This window comes from Pelobates fuscus, chromosome 2, assembly GCF_036172605.1.
Source record: "Pelobates fuscus isolate aPelFus1 chromosome 2, aPelFus1.pri, whole genome shotgun sequence".
Lineage (NCBI taxonomy): Eukaryota > Metazoa > Chordata > Amphibia > Anura > Pelobatidae > Pelobates > Pelobates fuscus.
Window position 1 is genome coordinate 130,676,321 of NC_086318.1, and position 26,630 is coordinate 130,702,950.

The 26,630-nt window shown below is 36.0% G+C and overlaps 1 protein-coding gene across 1 annotated transcript in view; it reads left to right on the forward strand.

Annotated features, from left to right (window-relative positions):
- Positions 1–26,630, forward strand: part of KCNMB2 (potassium calcium-activated channel subfamily M regulatory beta subunit 2) — a 547,710-nt gene that overhangs the window by 247,666 nt on the left and 273,414 nt on the right. Inside the window, exon 2 of the mRNA XM_063441048.1 lies at positions 3,969–4,141. The gene's annotated coding sequence lies outside the window, so the exon portion shown is untranslated. The remainder of the gene's footprint in view (positions 1–3,968; positions 4,142–26,630) is intronic.

A 26,630-nucleotide genomic window follows, 5' to 3' on the forward strand; every position in this document is an offset into this window, starting at 1 on the left:
GAAACAGATGTTTTGTGCTTTAAAATTCTGATCTTGCTCAGTGATCCTGTATTTACAGGCACATAGTGCTCTTGTAACCAGACATAATCAGTTGATGAAAGGTAAACAGAGTTACACAGATCAACTAGAAATAACACTGTATATGTGCTGCTGAAGCAAACTGTCCGAAGCCCATTAAAATATCAGTGGACTGGGCCCATGGTAAAATGCTGAGTTTTATTAAAACCAAACGTTTTGAATGCATGCTTATCAATTTGCATAATAATGTATGAATAATACAACTGTTCAAGGAACAATTGACAGTAGTTAATGCCCTGCTCTGCAGGATATAACAGGGACATTCCACTGCCCAAATAAAAAAAAAAAAAAAACATGACTATTTAGTAGATATATCCTAAATGAAAACTTGCATGCATTTCATTATGCATTTTTTCATTGAGGTTATATCTAAAAACATCTTGCAGAAACTGCAGTTCTCTTGTTTACAGCCTTTGCAATCCCTGCCGTTGTGACCTCACTAAGATGTTATGTGACTGTCCAATCACAGAATCCCCAATGCAACTCAATGAGAACTCTTTGCAAGACAGGTGCTGCTGCCTTTTGAGTTTAACTAAACTGTCTAAGCAAACCAGGGAATAATGTGGCCTGTTCTCTGCCTGAAAGCCAATGGGGTGTAACCCCTTTTTTTATAAAAGTGTCAATGTTTGCAAAATGCAAAATGAAAAAAAAGAGGACACACTGTTCACACATAAAGCACTTCAGTATGCTGAAATGCTAAATGAGTCTGGTGTGTCCATTTAATGATTGAGAATCAATGACAAGTTGAGCTCTTGAGTAACTTGTATTAACTAGCAAAGGAAAAATGGCAAACTAGTCTCACCATAAAAGGTGGTATATAACTGGCATGCAAGGCATATTACTTTGCGAGTTCAAAAATAAATTTTAACCTGTTGTATACCTCATCAGTGATGTAAGATATTCTGGTATGTAATGTTTTCACATCTGGACTGTTGATGATCAATAATTACAGTGAATGCCCTATCCCCATTTAAAGTAGTCACTATAACCATTTTGTCTCTGTGAATTGATTATACGGCCTGGAGTCCCCTGGTATTGTCCATCAATTCATTGTTCATTCAGACCCTTTTCAAGCAGTTTAACTTTAATACGAGTCACTGGCCACCTACAGTCATATAAGTGTGGCTAAGGTGTGGCTAAGGCAGAGAATAAATATTTCCTTGTAGTCATATCCATTCATACTGGCAATGGGTGTTCTGATAAACCAAAAGCAGTCAGCTGACACTCTCAGACAATCACAACTACCCATTGCTGCTCAGGCTAATAAAATAACAAAACGGTGCCACTAGGGAACCAAAGAACTGTACCTGAGAGGTTTAAAGTGGGGGTAACCCACAATAATTCAATTAGATTACAATATACACAAATAGGCCCAAAAGGGGATCATGAGTCCAAAGATTGAGATCCTTCCAATGAATAAAATAATGGTAGAACAACTTTATTAGAATATGCACCAATTAGATTAATTAGGGTAAGAGACAGTATATATGCACATTAAAAAGCCATGAGGCTGTGGTGCATGGTGGAGGTTAAACACTGGGTTTATATTTAATAAGGTACCTATAAACCAACCATTGCACAGAAGGAGCAATTCACCCGGGTCTTAGACAGGGATATCCCCTGATGCCACAAAGAGCCAGTCAAAAGGTCTCACAAAAATGTAGTTTAAACTTGTTTGAAAAAACTACCGCTAGAGACCGCTCTTCTGGTGATATACCAGGTGGAAATGGTGGAATGAAAAAATATATAGAACAACAACCCACTTGTGTGCAATGTATAACCACAATAATATTTAGAATAGCAGTTTCTCCACTAGGGAGATAGAACAGGCCCCAACGGCCATTTAGATAATATGCCCCCAAAGTCGTTTAAAATAAATCCTACCTTATATAAGACTTGATATCCAGAAATTGATTATTAGGCATAGCAATAGAGAGACCACTTTGAGAAACTGCTACTATTAGATTAACGAATACTCCAGATATGAGGATAAGTAAGAGGGACTAGAAAGTTGTTTAGTTAGTCTGTCCCAGCAAGTTCCATGCACCCTTTCTCTCAGTACCAGGGTGATTATTAATAGGGGTGCCCTCCATTCATTTTTTTCCCAAGGAGTTACCCCATCAGCAACCAATTTAGTGAATCAAAAAGTGCTCAAATTATAAGTGAAATAAATGTTTCGGCACCAAAATAGCACCTTCGTCTGGGGCACATAGCTCATTAACCAAAGCAGCACAGAAGGGAAGAGGTATGGAAGACTTTCATCTAGCATTAAAACATTAAAAACTTAAAAACATTTTGATGATGAAAAAAGGACATCACTGGGGGACACCAGACACTATAACCATTTAAAAAAGATGAAGCAAATGCAATGCCTACAGTGTCCCTTTAATCACCTTTAACAGCCATGCTAACTAGGACTAGGAGTCTCAAATGGTTGATTTGAAACCTTTAACACATAAGGCTCACATCAAATATACATATTTCTAAGAATCACATGAACAAATAAATATATCACCTTTAAAAATAATAATATTAGTGTGAATTTCCCACCATGCTATCTTCCCTATAGGTAAATTAAAACAGCACTGGCACCCCAAGGCAAAGCATAGCCCTTTTGCAAATAAGGAAGCCCAAGTTTAAAATTCTGCAAAAACGAAAATGTATAAGACATTGGGTGCATGTTTTTAGAATTCATGTGCTCTTAGCACAGTCATTCTAGTTTACTATAACAGCACTGGGTTTACAAAAATCCTGCCTCTACTCTATTGGAATAAGGTATGAGATCATCGGGTAACACATTATTTGAATTAACCTTCTTAATGCACCTCATTCTCACCGTGTAATATATATATAACTATGTTCACGATATTCTTGTAGATTTGAATTAGCTCACTATAAAGCTGTGTCTCTGTGTGATTTTTTTTGTTGCCTGTCTCTAAACACACAGTTAAACATTGCAGCTTGAACATGTATATAAACACATTTATAGATACAAACAGTACGTATATTGGTTTTGTTTCTCCTCAGACTCCCTTTTACCTTTAAATTGAGAGAGCTCTGATATAATAGGAATCATCAGAGAGGAACTGCTAGTTACCAAGGAGACTCCCTGATGAATCAGAACGGCAGACTAGTACCAGAGCATCACATTCTGTATCTTCCTAATTCAGAGGATCTAAACATTTTCACACAGGGAATAAATGGTTTCGTTTCAGGCATCTACGGAGCATGGCTTTCTTCTGACGGCCAAGATTGTCACCTTTTTTGGTATTTTAAGCATTTATTTTATTCTGAAATAAACAGAGAGAAGAGAACAATAAAATAAACCTTGCTTCTCTGTGGGGAAAGAGAGAAAGGGAGTGAGAGCAATGAGAGATTTTCGCAGATTGAACTTGAGTAAAGGAAAACAAACGTATTCCAAGGACATTATAATCTAGCTGGAACAAACCAAGACGAAGGGAAAAAAAATCACATTATCGATAACCTACGAGGAAAGCAACAAGATGATGCATTGCTGATTGAGAGTGTGAAATGCTTCCCTTTCTGCTTGCTGCAGTGTTTGGATTTTTTAGAGTCACAGTTCTGTATTGAGTACCTTGTTTTACATATCTTTATTCTCTATGGATACGTGGACTATTTGTGTTATGCTTTCAACTTCCGTATTTCCTGGTGAGCACAGATTTGGCAGAATCGTTGTTAAAAGCTAGAGAAACACTGGGTTGTTCTTTTTACCTTTGGTTTTTCTGTTTGTTTTTGTTTTTTTTGGCACGTTTAACCAAGAAGCATCTGGAGTTTGTTGGTTTAACAATTTATGCCCTATACTTGATATAAGGTGACGTTGCGGAAAGACCTTGTAGATTGTCTTACAACACTTGATTTTTTTCTGACAGGATACAAAAAGTTACTTATGCGTACGAAAAGTAAGTCTTGCTACGGATGAAGCTTTTTAGGCTTCCCATGGATCAGAATTCCAAGTCAGTCAACACAGGAGATATAAAGAACAGTGTAAAGAGAAGCAAAGAAGGTTTCAAACATGTGGCAATCAGGGCTCTGTAGAATAAAGGTATGCACATTTATTCCTTAAATATGCTGTTATAAGCTGTCGTTTCATTTGTGATGCTTTTTTCCCCCTTTTCTTCCCATACCTTTGCTTTTATATCTAATATACAAGATGACTAAACGGAAATGAAAGGTGATGCTGTTGCCTCTTTGTTATTGATTAGGATATTCATTTGAATGCACGGAAATTAAGTAGATTGAAGCTTTTCTGTCTGTTCCTATACTATTCTTTATTTCTGCTTTATGTTTAGGATTATCAATTCACTACTTGTGTATGGGAAACTAATAGCAGTAATACTGATTGGTGCTTTAAGGTTTGCAATTCTTAGACAGCTCTGTGATTCTCTCTCGTTTGGCACCAAAGAGGTTAAAGCCGTTGCCTCTTTACAATATTATAATACAAACTTGGACTCAGTTAATTTCTAAATAGCAGTGTCCAGGCCTTCATTTTGGCGAGGGGTGGGGGGAAACACAGATCAAATGTTATATTCTAAACAGTATAGTATTGTGTCTGCAGTTCTCTAATTAGCAACTTTTGGGCTTTCAGGTTACACTATAATATATATATTGGAATCATTTATTATGCCTTTGTATAACACGAATGGTCTCTCTAGAATGCTTAGAATCATATCCCACCCACAATGCTAACAGTCGTCTACAAATTAGGAGGCTAACTCCCCTGCAGTTAATTCCTAGTGATCTATTGATGCTTATGTTGTGTAATACCCTATAAATGACACGGTCATTTCAGAAAGAGACACACATTTATTTCAGCAGAAATTGATCTGAATTTCAAGCAGAAATCTAAACTGGGGGTGCAGTTGTTTAAAGGTGCTAAAGAAATGATAATTGAGCTGTAATATTTTAGAAAATGCCTATAATTATCTCAAAATTAATTGGAAGGTCATCTATATTGATAACACCACACTGTTATGTATCCCAGTGTGTCAATCTATCTAAAATCCCATAGACTATAGGCATGTTGATCAGACATTATTTCATCATTTACCCTATATAGACAAACAGATACCATCATTTCATGCTGTCAATCTCACTTATGTGTGCAATGCAAATCAACGTCACTTTAAATCAAAATGAACACAGATAAACCAGTTTTGTGCTAAATAATAATGCATGTTACTCGGCCTACGTTGGCCTAAATTAGAGGTATCATTTTGCTAGTTTTTAGAAACTGTATAGTTTAAAAACTTTTGTTTATTTCTTTATTCTGCTTTTCTGTATTTACCAGCGATAAACAAATTGCAATGTGATATCACTAAAATTTTTGAAAATATATGTTTACCTTAGCTTCATTAATTGCATTGGCGAGCGATTATCAAAATAATTTTAAAAAAATACTCTATTTCCAAATAAACCACACTTTCCGCATAGAATTATTATCCATTGGAATTCAGTTCACTTGTAATAATGATGTAATTATTACTTCATCATTAGTCTTCTAGGTTTGCTGTCTAATCAGCTTCTAATTGCTCATTATACATGTGCTAGGTTACTGCCTACTATATTTAACTTACACCACTATCCTTAACCTGCGAATCAGTAAATGAGCATAGTGATAAACAAAGTTGAAGTAAAAACCGTCAAGTTTTTACTCCACCACATCACTCAAGATATACACTCACTTGTAGCTAAGTGGATTTATTTACTTAAAAGTGTGTTGCACTGAGTTAAAAACAAACTTGCAAAATGTAAAACATATATATATATCAAGTTTAAAACAAATCAGATTTTTGAAGATTTCCTTATTTCAGATTGGCTATTTTGCCAACATTTTGTAAACTTGCTGTTAGCTCAGCATAAGACTTCTAAACAATCGACAGTCCACCAAGTCTTTCTGGAGAATGCTTTAACCTTAATTTTCAACTTAAAGTTCATTCGTGACAGTGTACGAATATTTGAGAACATTGTTATATACACCATAATAAAGGGAACTTATTTCAGTGTGTTATCTTAATGGAAATGTCACAACTGAAAAGAACAAAACATTTGTAGAATGTCAGTCTTTTCCTTGATTTACTATTCTAGAAAAAAAGGGCTATTAATCTTGAGGGAGAAATCCCATTTGCAATATTGCAAATAAAATAAGGAGATTGCTAATTTATACATCTTGGTATCACACTGAGTATTGTTAACTTTCCCACAATAGAACCCTCCAATGAGTGCTAGAGTTGAGAATTAAGCTGTATATTAAGACTTCTTGACTTTAAATATAATTTATGTTAAATGGTATATATTTTATTATGATATATAAAAAAACCCAGAGTGAGGAAGACAGAATGACCTATAAGATTAGGCAGAAAGAGGCTAAGCAAGTTATAAGAGCTTCCAAATCACACACAGAAGAGAAAATAGCACAGTCAGTAAAAAAGGGGGACAAAACCTTTTTTAGATACATAAATGAGAAAAGAAAAGTAAAACAAGGATTAGTTAGATTAAAAACAAAAGAAGGAAGGTATGTAGATGAGGATAAAGGTCTAGCTGACTGCCTCAATGAATATTTTTGTTCGGTATTTACAGATGAAAATGAAGGAAAGGGACCTCAGTTAAGAAAAAGGATAAATGAGTCATTTATTACACGTGAGTTTACAGAGGAAGAGGTTCTATTTCAACTGTCAAAAGTAAAGACAAATAAGTCAATGGGACCTGATGGAATACACCCAAAGCTATTAAAAGAGCTTAGTGGTGTACTAGCAAAACCATTAACAGATTTATTTAACCAATCATTGATAACAGGAGTAGTCCCAGAAGATTGGAAGTTAGCGAATGTTGTGCCCATTCACAAGAAAGGTAATAGGGAGGAGTCGGGCAACTATAGGCCAGTAAGCCTAACTTCAGTAGTGGGGAAAGTGATGGAAACCATGTTAAAGGATAGGATTGTTGAACATCTAAAAACACATGGATTTCAAGATCAGAGACAACATGGGTTTACTTCAGGGAGATCATGCCAAACTAATCTTATTGATTTTTTTGATTGGGTAACTAAAATTATAGATCAGGGTGGTGCAGTAGACATTGCTTACCTCGATTTCAGTAAGGCTTTTGACACTGTTGCACATAGAAGGCTTATCAACAAACTACAATCTTTGAGTTTGGATTCCAATATTGTTGAATGGGTAAGGCAGTGGCTGAGTGACAGGCAACAGAGGGTTGTAGTCAATGGAGTATATTCGAAGCTTGGGCTTGTCACCAGTGGGGTACCTCAGGGATCTGTACTTGGACCCATTCTCTTTAATATTTTTATTAGTGATATTGCAGAAGGTCTTGATGGTAAGGTGTGTCTTTTTGCGGATGATACTAAGATATGTAACAGGGTTGATGTTCCAGGAGGGATAAGCCAAATGGAAAATGATTTAGGTAGACTAGAAAAATGGTCAGAGTTGTGGCAACTGACATTTAATGTGGATAAGTGCAAGATAATGCATCTTGGACGTAAAAACCCAAGGGCAGAGTACAGAATATTTGATAGAGTCCTAACCTCAACATCTGAGGAAAGGGATTTAGGGGTGATTATTTCTGATGACTTAAAGGTAGGCAGACAATGTAATAGAGCAGCAGGAAATGCTAGCAGAATGCTTGGTTGTATAGGGAGAGGTATTAGCAGTAGAAAGAGGGAAGTGCTCATGCCATTGTACAGAACACTGGTGAGACCTCACTTGGAGTACTGTACACAGTACTGGAGACCCTATCTTCAGAAGGATATTGATACCTTAGAGAGAGTTCAAAGAAGGGCTACTAAACTGGTTCATGGATTGCAGGATAAAACTTACCAGGAAAGGTTAAAGGATCTTAACATGTATAGCATGGAGGAAAGACGAGACAGGGGGGATATGATAGAAACATTCAAATACATAAAGGGAATCAACACAGTAAAGGAGGAGACTATATTTAAAAGAAGAAAAACTACCACAACAAGAGGGCATAGTCTTAAATTAGAGGGACAAAGGTTTAAAAATAATATCAGGAAGTATTACTTTACTGAGAGGGTAGTGGATGCATGGAATAGCCTTCCAGCTGAAGTGGTAGAGGTTAACACAGTAAAGGAGTTTAAGCATGCGTGGGATAGGCATAAGGCTATCCTAACTATAAGATAAGGCCAGGGACTAATGAAAGTATTTAGAAAACTGGGCAGACTAGATGGGCCGAATGGTTCTTATCTGCCGTCACATTCTATGTTTCTATGTTTCTATGTTTCTATATGGCATGGTATTAACATTGCAGACTCGCTCAATTTTGGCTAAAATAAAAAGTGTTTTATAGTAAGGTGTTTTTAAATGGTTTTGTGCCAGTTGTGTCATTATGATCAGTTATGTAGTTAATGTACCCAAAATGTAATTTACAATTAAAATCATAGATGCAGTGAGAGAGATAAGCATAGCATGTAAATTATACCAAAAGCAATTTGGTGAGTTCTCTGTTCCATATTAAACACTGCCAGATTGTAAGAGCTAGATTTGTTTAAAAAAAAAGTCTGAAAATACACCATCTGGGATTTTTGTTAGTCAGATACAAGCACATCCTAAATATAAAAGCAGTGATGCTGTTCTAGTCAATTATTTAAAATGTAGCATCAGTTTTACAGTATTGGCTATTAAAAACGTAAAAGGTATCTTTTGTCCATACTACCTAATGAGGAGAAAGAAGATGAAGGGATCTTAAAAATTCAGATTGTCTTAAAGGGCCTTAAAATGTGTAATAATGTTTAAGCATGTGGCCATGGAAAGGCTCTTTATGTAGCTAAAGTATATTAGAGATAAAAAGAGGGAGAGAGAAATAATGTTGATCCTTATATCGCGGGACAGTAATGCCATCAAGGGGTTGTGGAGACATCATAAACTGTGATACAAAAGGTTGAGTCGTTTATAGTTTCTCCAGTACCCAAAATTGGAGGGATCCTAAAAATTCAGATTGTGTAAAGGGCCTCAAAATGTGTAATACTTTTTAAGCATGTGTCCATGGAATGGCTCATAATTTAGCTAAAGTATATTAGAGATAGAGAGACAGAGAGATAGAGATAATGTTGATCCTTATGTCGTGGGAAACTAATGCCATCAAGGGGTCTGGAGATATCATAAACTGTGATATAAAAGGTTGAGTAGTTTAAGGTTTCTCCAGTACCCAAAGATGGCATTGTGTTCTCTTAATAAAACTCCATTATTTTGTTTTCTGTTTTATTTTATTTTAAGGTGCCAAATTGCTTGTGAAGTGACAAATTCCAATTCAAACACACAGACACAGACACATGACAATTCATTGAAAAACACACAAACATTACACTATCTTACAATGAAAGATAAATCACCACCCTTATTTAAAATATCATATATTTGTCACCGGAAGCAGGGCATTAACAATTGGAGGCATTTGAGCCATGCAGGCGAGAGACTAATTTGAAATGTAGAAATGAGTAGTGTTTCTGTATGCGTTATTTGCAACACAAGCCAATAAGAACCCCCACCACACCATTGTCACTGCTACTGCAGCCAAAGCCATCAAAAATAGATGCGTTGGAGGCGTGTAACTCCTATCAATCTGACAGGCTTGGCAATGGATGTCCAGGTACTTATGTAAGAAAAACAATGTGTATGTGTGTGCACATGCATCTGTGAATGTTATGGTTGTCTGCTTGTGTGTTTGCTTCTGCATGGATGTCTGTGTGTGGCATTCCAAAGCAACTTGAATGGCAGGGTATTTCTCTGGTATTACAGTTGTTTTGTAACAAAATGTAGAATATTTTGAAATATCAGTATTATAAAAGATAAATAATCATGAAGTGTGTATTAGGAAAAATAATGCTATCTCCGGGTTAAGGAGACAGCTATAAATCCCTTAACATTTGGTCTTGTGGTCTATCATATCTTTAAAATATCCTCAATGCAATATTGAAACAGCACAGCATCTTTTTAGTATGACACAAAACAGAGATTTGCTTACACATGTATACATTTCCACCACTATATACTGTATATTATGAAAAATCTAAATAAAAAATTCGCTCATTGGGTGTAATGCAATATTCATTCTGGTAGTGTGGGGAAAATAAATATTACAAAGTTAAAAACAGATTGTAATACAGCAAAACCAAATGGATTAGAACTCTGAGAACGGGCAAAAGTTTAGAGAGAAATTCCAAAGTGTGTTAGCACTCAATCAGATTATAGGTGCCGGTATCTTGGCCACCCCCTCAGACCAAAAAATGATATATCCAAAATACAAAAATTGATACCGCACTAAACATGAAGAAAATATAAAGATGTATTAGCAGTAGATTGCCATATACTGAATACAGCTCAAATTTCTATATCACGAGAGTGAAGATATATAATCTTAAAGTGACAAGTGACAAAAAATTACCAAGTGCTTAATATGTGCCTAAAGTGCTAATATTAATAAAATACACTATCAACGTTCCTATTTGTACAAATCTGTATACAGCAAGATCAATAACAATATAGTAAGTGATTATTCCTATGTAAATCTCATCCAGTATACAGTAGTTCCTGCAGGGAAATAATCTTATTTGTAGTTCACTAGTTGCTTTGTGTATAGTTCATTCCATCTCGTGATATAGATCGTGATCCATCATTCCACTCTCGTGATATAGAACTTGGAGTTATATTCACTTATATGGCAATGCTCTGCTAATAAATCTTTATATTTTATTCAGGTTGAGTGCGGTATCACTTTTTGTATTTTGAAAAGCTTAGAGAGACTCAATAGCTTGCCCTTCAGTATGTCCCCGCTCAGGTCTCAAAATAGTATATTTGCTCACTTGTGCCATTACAGAGAGAACATATCTGAAGCATATTAGACTGGTCCCACCCGTACAGCCAGTCGAGATCCGAAATGCCAGCAGGTTCCCTCAGCACGAGAAATCCAGCAACCCCAGACAGTCATTTCAGCCTTCTTTTGGTCCTCGGCAGTGAGGTTTAGCTGATATCCCTCTAGGCACAAGTGTGATAAAGTGTGAAAATAGTATACACATGCTGGATAATAGAGTTGTCACACCATGGATAGCTGGAAGCAAGACAACACTTTCTCAATTTAAGTTATCTGCCATTGAGAAAGTATTTATAGAAATGAGCAGTATGCAACCTTTAGAAGATATGACATCGAGGGTAAATATCCACAGCACCTTCTCTATCGTTGCATCTTGGTATAATGTCAGCATATTAAATGAATAAGCCACAAAATCTACAGACCTGGTGGTCAGGCTTTATCGATATGATAACTGAAGACTATTTTTTTTTCTTTATGTACATTTAATATGATTTTATGGGTTTTAAACTTGGAGCTTTCAATTCAATTCATACCATTATATAAGAGATTGAAAATCTTACATAATTTGTGATAACTTTTTCTTTTTTTTCATAAGATGGTCTCTTCTCGTTTACATTTATATTAAAGATTTCACAATTTACATATTAATCCAGTACAGACAAGGCAAACCTAGGATACACATTGCAAACGAAGAGGACAAATAGAAACATTCTATTTGTAAGTTTTGACCATCAGATGCAAAGGAAAAAGTTTACAACAATGATGGACGGGCAATGAAGGTGGAGACACCCGGTTTCAAGATAAATAGGTGTGGAATTAATTTTACACCTCGAAAGTTTACATTAAATTACATTTTAAAGAGCCATGCAGTATAATATAATTACCATTACACAAGAACCTTTCAATACATTGATAGTGTTCAACGTTGCAAATTAGATAATCATGGATGTCGGTTTAATGAAAATGTAATTGGAAGACAGTATATGATCTTGAAAATTATGTGAGTTGGTATTTTGCTTGACTGAGTTGTTAATGAGCCATTTGTCTGCAGATGTGGTGGCCCCATTAGTAGGGTGCATTGACGGATTCAAATTTGGTTTATGGCAGTCAAGTGCTCATCAGAAGGGTTGTGACCTGGTGTCACATTATCTGCTTATATTAAGTGGCAAAAGTGATTAATTGACAAAGAAAAAAAACTGCATTTTTAAGATACCTTTCAGTTCTAAACATTAATGGACAATTTTACTAAATCACAAATGTTTAAACTTAGTTTTATGTGATAATTTATTTAAAACACTAAAGCTCAAAGATATTGTGGTTACATTGGAGAATTTGTTTAAGAAGTAAACACTTCCATTGGAACTCACATACATTTTAAGAAGGCATTCAACGTTTCTTCCAATAAATACATTGTGTATCACAGTTTAAGGCAATCACATATCTGTTTGTTCTGTCCTTGTGCTTTGTACCACTGCATGGTCTTAAAGTGAATTTCCTTACATGTTTTATTTCTTGAATTAGCACAAGATGTCCAATAACTGATAAGTGTCAGCACATCATGATGATGCAATTAGCATACTAGACTCTATAGATGTCATGGTCTTTCTGACCATAAAAGCAAGGCTTCCAATTATCCAATTTTTGGCTGCATAGTCCCATTTTTGGAGTCCTATTTTGGAACATTTGGAACCACTAACGTACTGCCCTAAGGCAGCACAGAGAAAGCAGCACTCTCTCCATGGTCCTGTAGGTTGGGAGCTGGCAGGAAATGCATCCTTTCAGCCTGGCATGATTGATGCCAGGCTGACATGCCACCTTCAGGGCTTACGTGGTGTCACAGTGATGTGAGTTGCATCACTGGCAACGACCCCTAAAAGTTCTTAAATGTTGGGCATGGTAAAAGCTTTTATTAGGTTCTACTTGATTTGACGACACTTGACATAACAGCCTCTTTTTTGTCAAATTACTGCCACAGTAATTCAGAGCACTTGCTATAATTGTTTGATACAACATTGCTAAACGTCATCTCACTACCTCAATCTTGTAATTAGGATTTCAATTCAATTAATTAAACCCATTGTATTTCATTATATTCCTTTTTTTCTAATCTACGAGTTTGCATTACTTTAAAATAGGCATGGATCCAGAGGGGAAGCAACAGGGAAAGTGCTAGCCCCCTAATATGCCACGCTAAACAGGTACCTACTTTGAATACCTGAATATAAATTTAATTCTACAAGTTTTAATTAGCAGAGCACAACCAATCTCAGCACTCCAACTCCCATGCCGATAGTGTAATATGTAATAACATATCTTATCAGACAAAAATCTAATGAGACTTATCTGATATCTTTAAACCACAAGATCTAATAAAAAGCTTACTAGCAGTGTTTTCTTTGTAAAAGTTTCGAGTATGTCACATTCTACAAGTAAAATGCTGTTTAAGTGGCACATTTTCTTAAGTTCTGTCTACCTGCAAACACAGCAGAAAAGCAAAGCACAATAATTAACTGTAATGCTTTTCTACTTTAGTGCGTTACACTTTTAATCTCCCATGCTCCATCAACTCCATATGTGTTTTAAAGGCAACATATTGGCGCTTCAGCTTAGTTCCCTACTATGAAATCAGTTTTAATTAGAACAAATAAATATATAGGCCATATTATTTTAGCCCCTTGATTGGTTTTGGCATCTGATGCACAACATTTTTGGAAAATATTTTTAATGCTCCCAATCTAAATTGAATATTAATTTCAGGAGAGAAATTGTGTATAACATATAGATTTAATTTGTGTTTTTTATTTTTTTTTATTAATTGACTAATTATGTTACTTTTGTAAAGTCCACATGAGAAATCTATACTAAGGGCTATAAATAACCTGAGATTCAACATTAAAATCAAAATAAGGTTCACATGGTATTGGTACTCATATAAACTTATAATAAGTCGTCCAATAGGTGCCTTGTTATTAATAGTCAAATAAGGACAATGAAACATGGATTTAAGCTTCACCTGGGTCTTTCTCCCCAGATTTCTCCCAGAGTAAGAAAGAAAATTCAAGGTTATTTACTAAAGTGACAGTGAATACAAAGTGAATTTCAAATCTAATACCTGGGTAGCCAAAGTAACTGCATACCTGACAATGTTTCCAGTTCAGCTATTTTGATTTTAAATTAAAAATATAGTTTGAATTCTTACTTTAGTGAGAAACTTTGAATTGGTTCTCACTGATTTTTTTTTATTTTTCTGATTTTCTTTTTGTAATTTTGCAATTGTTTTAATAATAATGTTATTTCACAGTTGTTTTGAGCTGTGATTTTTCTTCACAGCAACATTTTGACTGATATTTTTTTTAAATTTTTTTTACACCTCCCTCAATATTAAAGGAAGAACACTGGTTCATAGTAATGGGCGTTAGGGAGCTTTGTGAAAATCAGTTTTTAGTAAATTGCACAATAAATTGTAATGCATTTAATTTGTAGTAGTAGCAAAATATGAAAAAATATAAATATAATTAAATAGGTTAAAGGAAATATACCCATTGTATGTTTATCTATTTTTAAAGCTTCTAATTTCGAGAATGCATTGCTAATTAGTTATCCAATCCTCAATAAACTCAACTATAATACATTAATTTGTACATACATCATAGGTATACAGTTACTGTTGTGTTGTTGACTAATGCAAATACAAATATCACATTTACATTTTTTTTACACAAAATCTGATTTACAACATATACATTTTAAATGGGCAGGACAATCTCCATCTACTATCCTCTTATGCCATACATGTTTTTTTTAGAATTAAATGTTTGTCTTGTTTATATTTGTACAGTGCTGTGGAATATGTTGGTGTTAAATAAATAATTGTAATTGCATATTGCTTTTTGTAGAAGAATTGAATTTGAGAAAGCAAATACTCACCAAGACTATTTCATGCTCTGCTGATTCTGCAATTTGGACATTATCCAATAATTGTCAATAATTTTTGGTTATTTTTTATATTGAGCGGTGGTTGGGACCCTAATTAATTAAAGGGGGACCTAATGTCCACCCTGGTCCCCACCCATGAGCTACGGGTGGGGATCCTAAATGAATAAATAATAGGGGAACCTAATGTTCCCCTGGTCCCCACCCATGAGCAGAGGGTGGGGACCCTAAATAAATAAACGAGGGAGAGAGACTTAATGTCCTCCCAGGTCCCCACCAAGGAGCAGTGGGTGGGGACCCTAATTAAAGGGGGGACCTGGTGCCCACCCATGAGTGGCGGGTGGGGACCCTAAATAAATAAATAATGGGGGGGACCCAATGTCCCCCCCATGTCCCCACCCATGACCAGCGTAATAAATTGACTAGGGTTCCCCAGGCCCCTAGTCACTCCCCCCCCCAATAGAAATACCCTACCTTCCCCCCTCACCCTAATAATATTGAAGGGGGGCAATAAAGTAACCCTATAAAATAAAATATCATACTTACTATTAAATGTCTTCTTTTCTTTCTTCAGCCCCAAAAAAGGCCAAATAAAAATTCTTAATACCCGTCACAACTGTTAACATAAAAATAAAAACTAGAGCGCCCCAAAAAAATTATGCCGAAAAAATATCCAGACACTAAAAAAATAATCCTTCTTCACCCAGCGAGGGCACGGTGCAGAATGAGCTCCGCAGGGTGGGGAAAGGCTTATAAAGCCTTCCCACACCTTGTAATTAGGCTCAGAGTGCTCTGATTGGTTGGTTTAAGGTAAATGAAGAGACTGACAGGTAAGTCTCTACATTTACCTGTCACAGCACTCTGATTGGTTGGCTTAGAATGCAACCAATCAGAATGCTCTGAGTCATTTTACACAGTGTGGGAAAGTCCTTTGGAATTTTCCCATGCTGTGTAATTTAACTCATAAAACTCTGGTTGCTTTTTTCTTTGATTTAACCTCCCTTTTATCAATATGGGGGTCATAGTGACCCCCATAGGTTTTAATGGGAGGGGGTAGGAATTTATATTATTACAAGGAGGGAATTGGAAGCGCTGCCAGCTCCCTACTTGTTTTGGCTATTTTTCGCGCATGTGCAATATTATTTTTTCTATTAAGTCCATTAAACAAACTAAATGAAACGAAAAGGTAATGCATTTGTCATTTGCCCTTTCGTTTTGTTTATATTTCGTATGTAGGGCTTTTGTTTATGTTTTAGTAAACGAACACAAAAAAAAACAGAATTTTCGGATGAAATCGTATTCGTACGAAAACTAATGCACATGTCTACTTTGAATAGGACAGTTACATAGTTACATAGTTACATAGCTGAAAAGAGACTTGCGTCCATCAAGTTCAGCCTTCCTCACATATGTTTTTTGCTGTTGATCCAAAAGAAGGCAAAAAAAAACAGTTTGAAGCACTTCCAATTTTGCAACAAGCTAGGAAAAAAATTCCTTCTTGACCCCAGAATGGCAGTCAGATTTATCCTTGGATCAAGCAGTTATTACCCTAAATTGAAAGATTATATCCTTGAATATTCTGTTTTTGCAAGTATGCATCTAGTAGCTGTTTGAACATCTGTATGGACTCTGATAAAACCACTTCTTCAGGCAGAGAATTCCACATCCTGATTGTTCTTACAGTAAAAAAAAACCTTTCCTTTGCCTTAGACGAAATCTTCTTTCTTCTAGTCTAAACGCATGACCTCGTGTCCTATGTAAAGTCCGGTTTGTGAATAGATTTCCACACAATGGTTTGTATTGGCCTCGAATATATTTGTATAATGTTATCATATCCCCTCTCAGGCGACGTTTTTCTAAACTAAATAGGTTTACATTTGTTAACCTTTCTTCATAGCTGATATGTTCCATTCCTTTTATTAATTTTGTAGCCCGCCTCTGCACTTTTTCTAGTGCCATAATATCCTTCTTTAGAACAGGTGCCCAAAATTGCACAGCATATTCAATGTGTGGTCTTACCAGTGATTTATAAAGAGGCAAAATGATATTCTCGTCCCGAGAATGAATGCCCTTTTTCATGCATGACAATCTACTACTCCCAGCAGCAACTGCAGCATCATGACCCCAGGATAGCAGAGTGGAATAGTTATGTTTGGGTTGAAGCCGTTGGCAGTTTGGGAGGAGAAAGTGAGTCAACAAACAGCCATAGAATGTTAATGCCTCAGAAATGGTCAGAGCTTACCTGTGTGAGCATGCTTTCCCTCCTAGTGAGGCCCCCCTGAACTATTAGGATGAGGAGTGTGTGGCCTGTTCTGTGTCTTGTTGCCCAGTAGCTATTTCCAGATTCACTGACCACAGTCCAAGTGAATGAGTGTTTTCTCTTACAGAAAACATTCTGGCAACAATTCTCAATGCTCATAAATGTCCCCACATTCATTGTCCACAAGTTGGGTTCATTGAATGCTCATAAATGTTCTCACGTTCATTGTCCACAAGTTGGGTTCATTAAATGCTCATTAATCTTCTCATGTTCATTGTCCACATAAGTTGGGTTCATTAAATGCTCATTAATCTTCTCATGTTCATTGTCCACATAAGTTGGGTTACCGTGCTCTTCACTTTAATACTTGAGGCACCATCACCTGCTAGCTGGCATCTTATTGGCCTCTCACCGTTCCCTTCAAAGATAATTATAAATGTGTAAACTTATTCTAAAATTTGGAGGTAAATAGTTAAATGTCAAATTACATTTCCCATGCTAGTGCTGTGGCTCCTGCTTTTGTCAAATGTCCTCATTGTAGTGGTTTCCGCCTACCTGTCTTGCGGTGCCTGGTATCTCCGCAGTTTTGAGCAATTGATAGGGCACTGTGTTTATTCCACACTAAACAAAGTTCACTGGCACAACAGACTGGATGTGTGGTAAGGCTTTTCTTCTTTTCTTCTTGGAAAGGGTGAGCGGGTGGTCATTTACCTGTCTTTTTTGGATAAAACTTAAAATTACTTCTGCTCTCCATTTTTCATTAATGCAAAATCACAAAGGAAGAAATAAAATAGATAAAATGATTTCCCCTGCATGCCTATGCAGGGGTGCAAGAGCTTTGGTCCTGCTAAATCCAGTCACTGAGAGTGTTGCTGTGAATTAACATGGCAACGCTCTAGTAACGCTAGAGCTCTTTGAAAGCAGCAGATGGAGAGTGCACTGAGCCAACTAGACCACCAGGATGTTCCCCCTCCCTTGGCCATAGGTAACAGAAGTAACAAAAGGGGGAGATAAATATATATTTTTAAATTATATATTTCGTCCCCTCTGCACCCTGAACTCTTAAGCCCCCTATACCTGTGACTCACTACAGCCCCTACATACACACAACATCTAGATTCACACTACTCCCCATTGACCAATACATATACTACACCCTCTAGACACACACTACTGTGTACACAAACTATAGCCCCTATACTCAAACATGTACACTACAGCCCAGTACACTCTCGCTACAGCCTTTAGGAAAACATCTCAAACACAACAGCCCCTCTTACACATACATGCACGCTACAGCTGCATGCACCAAAGCCTTTACTGGCCATGTCCCACTTTTGTCCTCTGGTATCCTGCTTGTAGAGACACCAGAGACAAGTCTCCAGCAAACTAACATGCTCAATTTGATGAGGCGTGCTTGTCATTATTGATGACATTACCCACCCCCTTCTACTGGGCTGCTCTACCTTAAAATGTCCAAGCTGAATTTTCTTCTCAGTCTCGCCATCGTCAGGTTATTTACTAAAGTGAGAATTCAAAGTGAATTTAAGATGAATTTAAAATTTAAGGCTGAACTGAAAGTAAAGTTGTGCATTCTAAAAGGTTGTTTAGATTTTTATATTTATCTGAGCAAGGTCTATTGTTGGTAAAATACCAATCAATAAAAAAGTACCATGCATGCCGACCGTGTTTATATTCACTTGGCAGTCTGGAGCATGTCTTCAGATATCATCTAAGAAGCTGGAATTAAATGAACAATATAATAGAACAGTCAAAAGTAACAACTCATTCTTGTCATTTCTATCTATATACAGGAGCCTGAAGCACCACAGTGCAACACTGCTTACTTTAATAACCACTAAATAGCTAAACTAAATGTTGTCCAGTAATGGGTTTTGCTGTATTAACAGTATTCAAATATTAGTTTTAAAATTTGAAACAGCTACAGCAAACTTAAAGTTAAAAAGAGCAACAGGGGTGTGAAGGTTTTGATTTTTTTCCCCTTGCAGCTCTTGTTGCCATGGAAACCACTTTTATATCTTAGAATTTAACACATCTGGGTCAGTCGGATTCTTACAAAATAAAAAATTTACTGTCAGGAATAGGAAACATGATTGTATTAGATACATAAACAGACACAATTCTCATTTTAATTGAAGATATGTTCTGTATTATTTTGTGAAATTCAGTTGCATTTATTCCTCATTTTTGCTAGTCTATCTCTTCTTCAAAATATATCCCTTTCCTTGTCCATTGTAAGTAAATATCTACTAATTAACTGAGTCATGCATTTTTTTTTCTAGAAGAGCGGATTTATTTTTGTTTTGGTCTCTTTCTTATTAAATGTGTGGTTCTAGTAGATAGAGCAAAATCATAACATTGTACTGCTTTCCCAATGTCTTAAATCATTTTGATGTTTGACTGCAACAAAAAGCTTCAGAACACCTCACATTATGGGGAATGAAAATATAATGACATAGTTCAGATAGGCAGTGGCGTACTTCTAGGTTTCTCCGATGGAATCCTCTTGCATACTAATGAACTTCCCACAGACATCTTAAAGGGGATGATGGGAGAGAATGTGACCAATCCTTTTCTGTTTATTTCACAAAAAGTGACCTGCAAGGTTAAAAAATAAAAAAACAACCCACACATCAACTATCCGTTAAGAAGGTCGACAACATTTTAAACAAGAGTCTGACTTGTGTAGTACAAAGCATATTTGTGGGTGAGGTAAGAATATCATTCTTAAGAGTGTATATTTTGATTTGGATATATAGATATTTCATCCTGTGTTTTTTGATGTAAGGATCACTAAGTAATAACAGAACTCAATGCTGTTTATTCACACATTTTCCTAAAGCATATAGGACACTATACACATGGCACATATATTTTCATTGACCTATAGACATTTTTTTAAATGTTCCCTTAGAGAAAGAGGTGCGTGCAAGACTCCGGGCTGAATGCCCAAGGCCCATGCTGCCGGACAAAATCGCACATACCCTGAAATTCAATACCACAGTGGTATTGTTCATATCCCGCTCAGGCCGAGACCCATGTAAGGGCATTGAGAAGGGCCTGAAGGCCTCCCAAGACAAACTACTGGACATACTTGGTCCTCTGGCTAAGATCCTGTACTTCGCTGACTTAGCTCTTACACAAGGCACTGCCCTAGATGCCCACGACAGCCGGGAATGGGTACAACGGGCTAACTGCATGTTGGGTAACACAAATTTTGCCATATGCGCAGAGAGACACAAGGCAAAGCAACATGTAGAAAAAGAAAATTACAAACTTATCCACACTGTGACAAATGCACAAATAGACAAGAAAGCAATGATAAAATATAGAACAAACTACAAAACATATAACTACTTTTTATTCTTAACACTAGTGGTTATTTAATAATTAAAATCTGAATTGTTAGTATATTATACAACCAGGCCATCCCACTCCCCCCACCAAATTCTAATATTTACACGCCTTGGCTAATTGGCTGATTTATCGATGCAAATATTTAGAATTATGATCTTTTAAACATTCTATTTGTACAGGTTATTGTTACTATGCACATTTTATTTACTTTTTATTACAGTTATAGTCAGTACATTAATAAAACATTTATTATTTCAACATTATTCAAACTGTCCACTTTTAAATTATGGCTGGTTAGTATATGATTCCAAAGAGCTGTTGGAGTATAAAAACATGGGGGACTGGCAGTCTAAAGAAATTATGATTTGGGAGGCTATTGCGCATGGCCATGCTGGCCATTCAGCATCTACTCTTAGAGATGCATTGAAACAATGCATCTCTATGGGGAATGTTCAGTGTCTCAATGCAGAGGGTGGAGACGCTGAACGCCAGTGATACAAACTGTGCAGTACTGACCTAGGAAGCACCTCTAGTGGCCATCTATGTGACTGCTACTAGAGGTGTTATTAGGTACAAATTACACCAGAACCACTACATTAAGCTGTAGTAGTTCTGGTGATTATAGTGTCCCTTTAACAATATAGCCAGTATAAGAAGACATTAAAGCACTGACATGACAAGTATTGTATCCGAACAGCAGTCAATTATTAGTAGCCCTACATATTTTTACGATTGATTGAAATGATGCTAATTCAATGTGACTTTGTTCCCTGTCAGTTATTATTTTATATGATCTCCACAATATAGCTGATAATAGCTGCGGCTGGATAGACTACTTTTAATATGGGACAAAGAATACAAAAATAGGGGTGGTAGAATATATTCCCAGATAATTGCTATTTTTACTAGTCTTAATTCCAGCAACTATTTCCCTTTCACATATACAACATTTTATATGATGCTTAAGATGTAGCAATATGTTGGACTTAACACGCACTCTACTGGAAACCCAGCTGAGTCAAACATAATTCTCGGAACCTTGAAAGATTTTACTTACGAAGTTAACTCACTCTCACATAAACATTTTATAGTTAAAAAAATATATATATTTATTTCTAATACCACAAGGAATTTATTGTCTCAGGAGGGTAAGACTTAGGATTGATTCATTTATCTTTTAAATAATATTATCAATCTACACGTTTCTTTAGCGCTTGTAAATATTCATTTTTTTAAACTTAAGGGAAAACCATTTTTCGTTATAATTGAGATTATATATATTCTGGATTGCTCAAAGTTTAGCTAGTTCTTCTGTGTAACAAGACATTTGAAAGAATCATAAGTCTTTTCTGTTATTCAGGACTGTATGAATTTATTCCGAACTGAACAAATTGTATGTTTGCTTACCCAATTTGAGAGTTGAAATATTTGTTTCATCTCTCCCTGCAATTTCTTAGGGCCATTTCTAGTATAAGGCAATAGAAATATAATTTAGAGTACATTGATTGAAATCTGAGATGCGTGTGTTGGTAAATGAGGATCAAGACAAGGCAGGCATTCTAAATACAAGTAAAAAAGAAAAGGCACTCCTAAACTCAGAATAGCAAACATATTGCTTAGGAGTGCCTGGACCTTTTCTTCTTTGCTTAGATTTAATCTGTGGCGATTGTACTAACACGTGGTGCATGGTGTTTTATTGTTATGTTGTTTGTTAAATGTCTTGTGGGCTCTCCTATCTTGCTGGTGCTTTGTACCAATTAGGTGGTTTTGGCTGCAGTGCTTGTGCAGCGCCACCTGTTGGTTGCCACAGTTGCGTTGACTTTCTGAATAGCAAGGTTAATTAATTTGCATATTCTGTTTTATGCCATAGCAAGCCAGTAACCATCCTCATGCTGATGAGTTGCATTAACAACGAAACAGCTGTCCATAAGTGGTTCATTGACTTTGTTCCTCTTCCTGAGTTGTTTCAAAGCGGTTGTATACAGCAGACACATACTCCAAGGAATCCATGTATGAAGTGGAATTATGAGGCAAAAATTTGGTTCTTTGTTGAGCTCATTTGCATACACCTACCCAGAATCCCTTGCAGTAGTGAGAGCACTGTTAAAGTGAGGTTTCTGTGGGAAAAGCAGGTCTTGACTGGTGTGTGTATTTGTGTTTAGCAATGTATTAACTATCCAGTTACTTCAGGTGGAGGGGGTTTTCATCCACACTTTTTTTCCCCACCACAACTGTGTTGGTATATATATATTAATAAATAAGAAACAAGAGCACTCGCTGGATTTTTCAAACGATGTATTAACCAAAACGAAGGATCAACGTTTCGACCAACTGGTCTTCATCAAGATCAGGATGCTGCCCTAAAAAGCATACCAGCCCTGTTTACTGAGTGATCCACTCTGCTACTTAATTAAATTATCACAGTGTTTTACAATCTGCACTATATTGTATTTTCTATATTTTTTATATACATCCACTTGACATGCGCGGTTTGATCAAGACCTTGAGGGGTAACCCCTAAACCCTCATAGCGCTCCACAAGGTATATGTATATCGTATATCAAATTTGTCTTTGGTTAATACATCGTTTGAAAACTCCAGCTAGTGATCTAATTTCTTATTTATTGTGTATTCTGCACTTATCAGCACCATGGTTTGTTTTGTATATTTTTCTACGTTTGGGCAGAGTGCAAGACTTGATATATATATATAAATATATATATATATATATATATATTTTTTTTTTTTTTTACAAGGATAGAAATAATACATGTTTCAGTAGCTAAAAGGTTTTAGTTGTATATCATACTTATCTTAGTATTAAATAAGTAAAGCAGTGACCTCTACACTAACAGATAAGTAGGGATATCATGAAGTATGCATACTTGCATATGCATAAAACGTGTCCCGAAGACTTCCTCTTGAGTTCAAATACAAAGAAAATAAAGAGAATTCTGCTTAAAATAAATAAATAAATAATCTCAGAATAAAAAAAAACAACAACATAGTGTGTAACACAGTTATACGCTATGTTATTTTTATGAAGGTTTTATACTGTTTTGTTTTTTTGTAGATATTCCCCTATTTTTCTTTGTATATCCCTACTTTTCTCAGATATATCCCTACCAGTAGACAGTGAATATTTTCAGGATCTCCGTGAAAGTATAACCAGGAACAAGTACATGATGCACAGCCATCATGTATTCAGTGTGATGCTACACTGAGGCACCAGTCCCTCCCCTTAGAAAACATGTGTCCAAAGTGTGCCTATTTATAATGGATAGTCCCCATTAGAGCCACAAGTCCCTCTGTTCTTCTTTTCTATAACAATGTCCCTCTTTTCTAGGAGCTCCATATTGTTGGTGTGCCAGACAGTATAAAAAAGCTCCGCAGTGAAAATACTATGTTTAATGTGTCTTAAAATAATAAATGTCTTTTGAAATCAGTGTGTGTAAATAAGATACATTGATCGTTTTCTAAATAAAATTTAGCTGCATAAATTGTTATTAGTAAGTCATCTAAAATGACCATGACCCTACTTACACCCCAACATTTAAAGTGTCTATCTTTGTCCGTTTCAAATGTTGGAAGGCATGTACTAGTGATCCTTTTTTTATAAATCAGATGGCTGCTTCAAATAAAAAAATAAATTAAAATAAATAAAACCAAACAAAAAACAGTAATAACTTTTTGTCCCCCTACTATGTGTTGAGATCAGGGGCTATGGTGGTAAGAGTGTACACGTGCAGTGTTTCAACTTGAAACACTCATATACTAAGTAATCTGCAATTGTGTGCCGGGGCTAGTTGCACTCTCTGTACATGAGGGTCCAGCCTAGAACTCTGTGCTGGACTACCTAATGTCAATTCTGTGCATAAGAACATTTTTTATCCCCTCTCAATACATTTGCTATTTTTTTTTTTTTTAATAATAATAAATTATATCCCTCCACTCACTCTGATTCAAGGCTCTGATTGTTGTCATGTACTCTGTGCTTTGCCTTTTTGTTTTTTAACCCTTTTCAGGTTTTACTACATACAGGGGACGGCCTGATTAATAGTATCCAAAGGATTGGAGTAACCCTTTAAAGAGCAAGGGGACATCGTTGTGGATACTGACCCTGTGGTTAAGAACCAAAATTCTTCCTTACATTCAGTCAATCAATAAACTATTCAACAAGACAGTTACTTATTAATGAACATAGGCAAATAATAATGGCACAATACTAAAATAAATGTAAAGAAAACAATAGCAGTACTGAAACAACTAAGGATAATGAAAACAAAGAATATAATAATAATAATAATAATAATCATTACAAGCTCCAACTCTTTGATTCTAAAAAAAGATAAATCAATGTTGCATAACATTTACCTAAAAATAAAAGAAAATGATAGAGACAGAAAGCATTATTTAAAGTTCTGATTACATGATTTGACAAGTTACATCACTAAAGGTATACTTTTCATAGAAACATAGAATGTGACGGCAGATAAGAACCATTCGGCCCATCTAGTCTGCCCAATTTTCTAAATACTTTCATTAGTCTCTGGCCTTATCTTATAGTTAGGATAGCCTTATGCCTATCCCACGCATGCTTAAACTCCTTTACTGTGTTAAAGGTTCGTTCAGGTGTCATGTATAGGATAGTCAGTCCCACAACACTATCTCCTAGTTGGAAGCCCAAAGATTTTTGGTTTGTGAGCAGGAACTATGTGTGTAGGTAAACATATTTGGGGATATTGGGGTTGTAATCTAATGTCACAAATCTGTTTACTCTCAGTCTGGTTCAGTACCACATAGTATCACTATCTGTCTGTGGTGCTATCCCAGACTGCTGCACCCAGACTAAGATGTCTCTGTTTACAGCTAGCCTTACTTTGCAATTTTCTTCTCCCTGTTTAGTTAAGCCTCATGCCTTCTTGTTTGTCAGCTCATTAATGTTATTTTTGGGTTCCTATGTTCCTGAGCTAACTGCCTCCCTGTGTTCCTGAGCAAGCTGCCTTCGTGTGTTCCTTGTCTCCTGTGTTCATTGTTCCTTGTACTCAGAGGCCCTGCTTTCATGTATTCAGAGTCCCTTCTCTTATATTGAGTTCTCTGTGCTTTTATTTGATTGTATTTGATTGTATTCCTTGAATATAACACTACACTTGTTTTTTTGCCTTGATTTGTGTGTATGTTGGTTTCCTTGCATTTTTTGGTTCTACCATATAGAGGTTGTTGCACTGGTCAGCACCCCTTCCCAACCAGACCCTTAATGTCTAGTGTGATAAATTAGAGAAATTTTACTGTGATTATAGTTTTCCATAAACAAAGAAAGTCATTATCAGCTTTGCATGATCTACTTTATATAAAATTCAATGTGAGAGTTCTGTTTTGCTGAAGTAAAATGCTCTGTTCTATCATCAAACTTTGTGAAAACAAAAAAAAAGGCAGATCAAAAGTAAACAACTACAAAGACCCAATTCTGGTTCTTTCTCTTATCCTCGTGATTATTTGTCACAGCTTCATCCTTTCAAACAGTGCTATGCAAATCTTTGTGTTGCAGGCACAGTTGACACGCATTCCAGATGACTGAGTACATAGTGATGGGAAGCTGACAGTTGCAGGGTAGCCATCATCCACTTGGCCCATTAAATATCATCCAAGATGACTGCAGTGAGTATAGATTGTAAAGCTGCACCTGCTGTTGGTGCAAAATGACCCAAAACCGACCCTTATGTCACCATGGTTAAGCTTTAACGCCACAAATAGCGATTCACAGGCAGAGAGCTCTGGCTGCAGTCTATTCATTTTTCCCTATCTCTCTCACTCTCTTTTTCTGTTTGTGTCTCTATGAGTTTCTCTCAATCAATCTGTCTTGACATTGCAGAACTATTGCCAGTTCCTGCCTCTATGCACTATTTTCACTTAATGTTAATCTGTTACACTTTTAATTTCCTCCAGGAAATCAATTTGATTTAAGCAGTCCAATTTTAATAAGTGATTTTCTGAGTTGTATTTATAATAGTTCTTGCCAGTTGGCTGACAAAAGTTACAGTTATATAAGTATATATCATACAGACAGATTGATACCATAGAAACAGCAAAGCTATATAAATCATATTTGTACTCAAGGATTTGG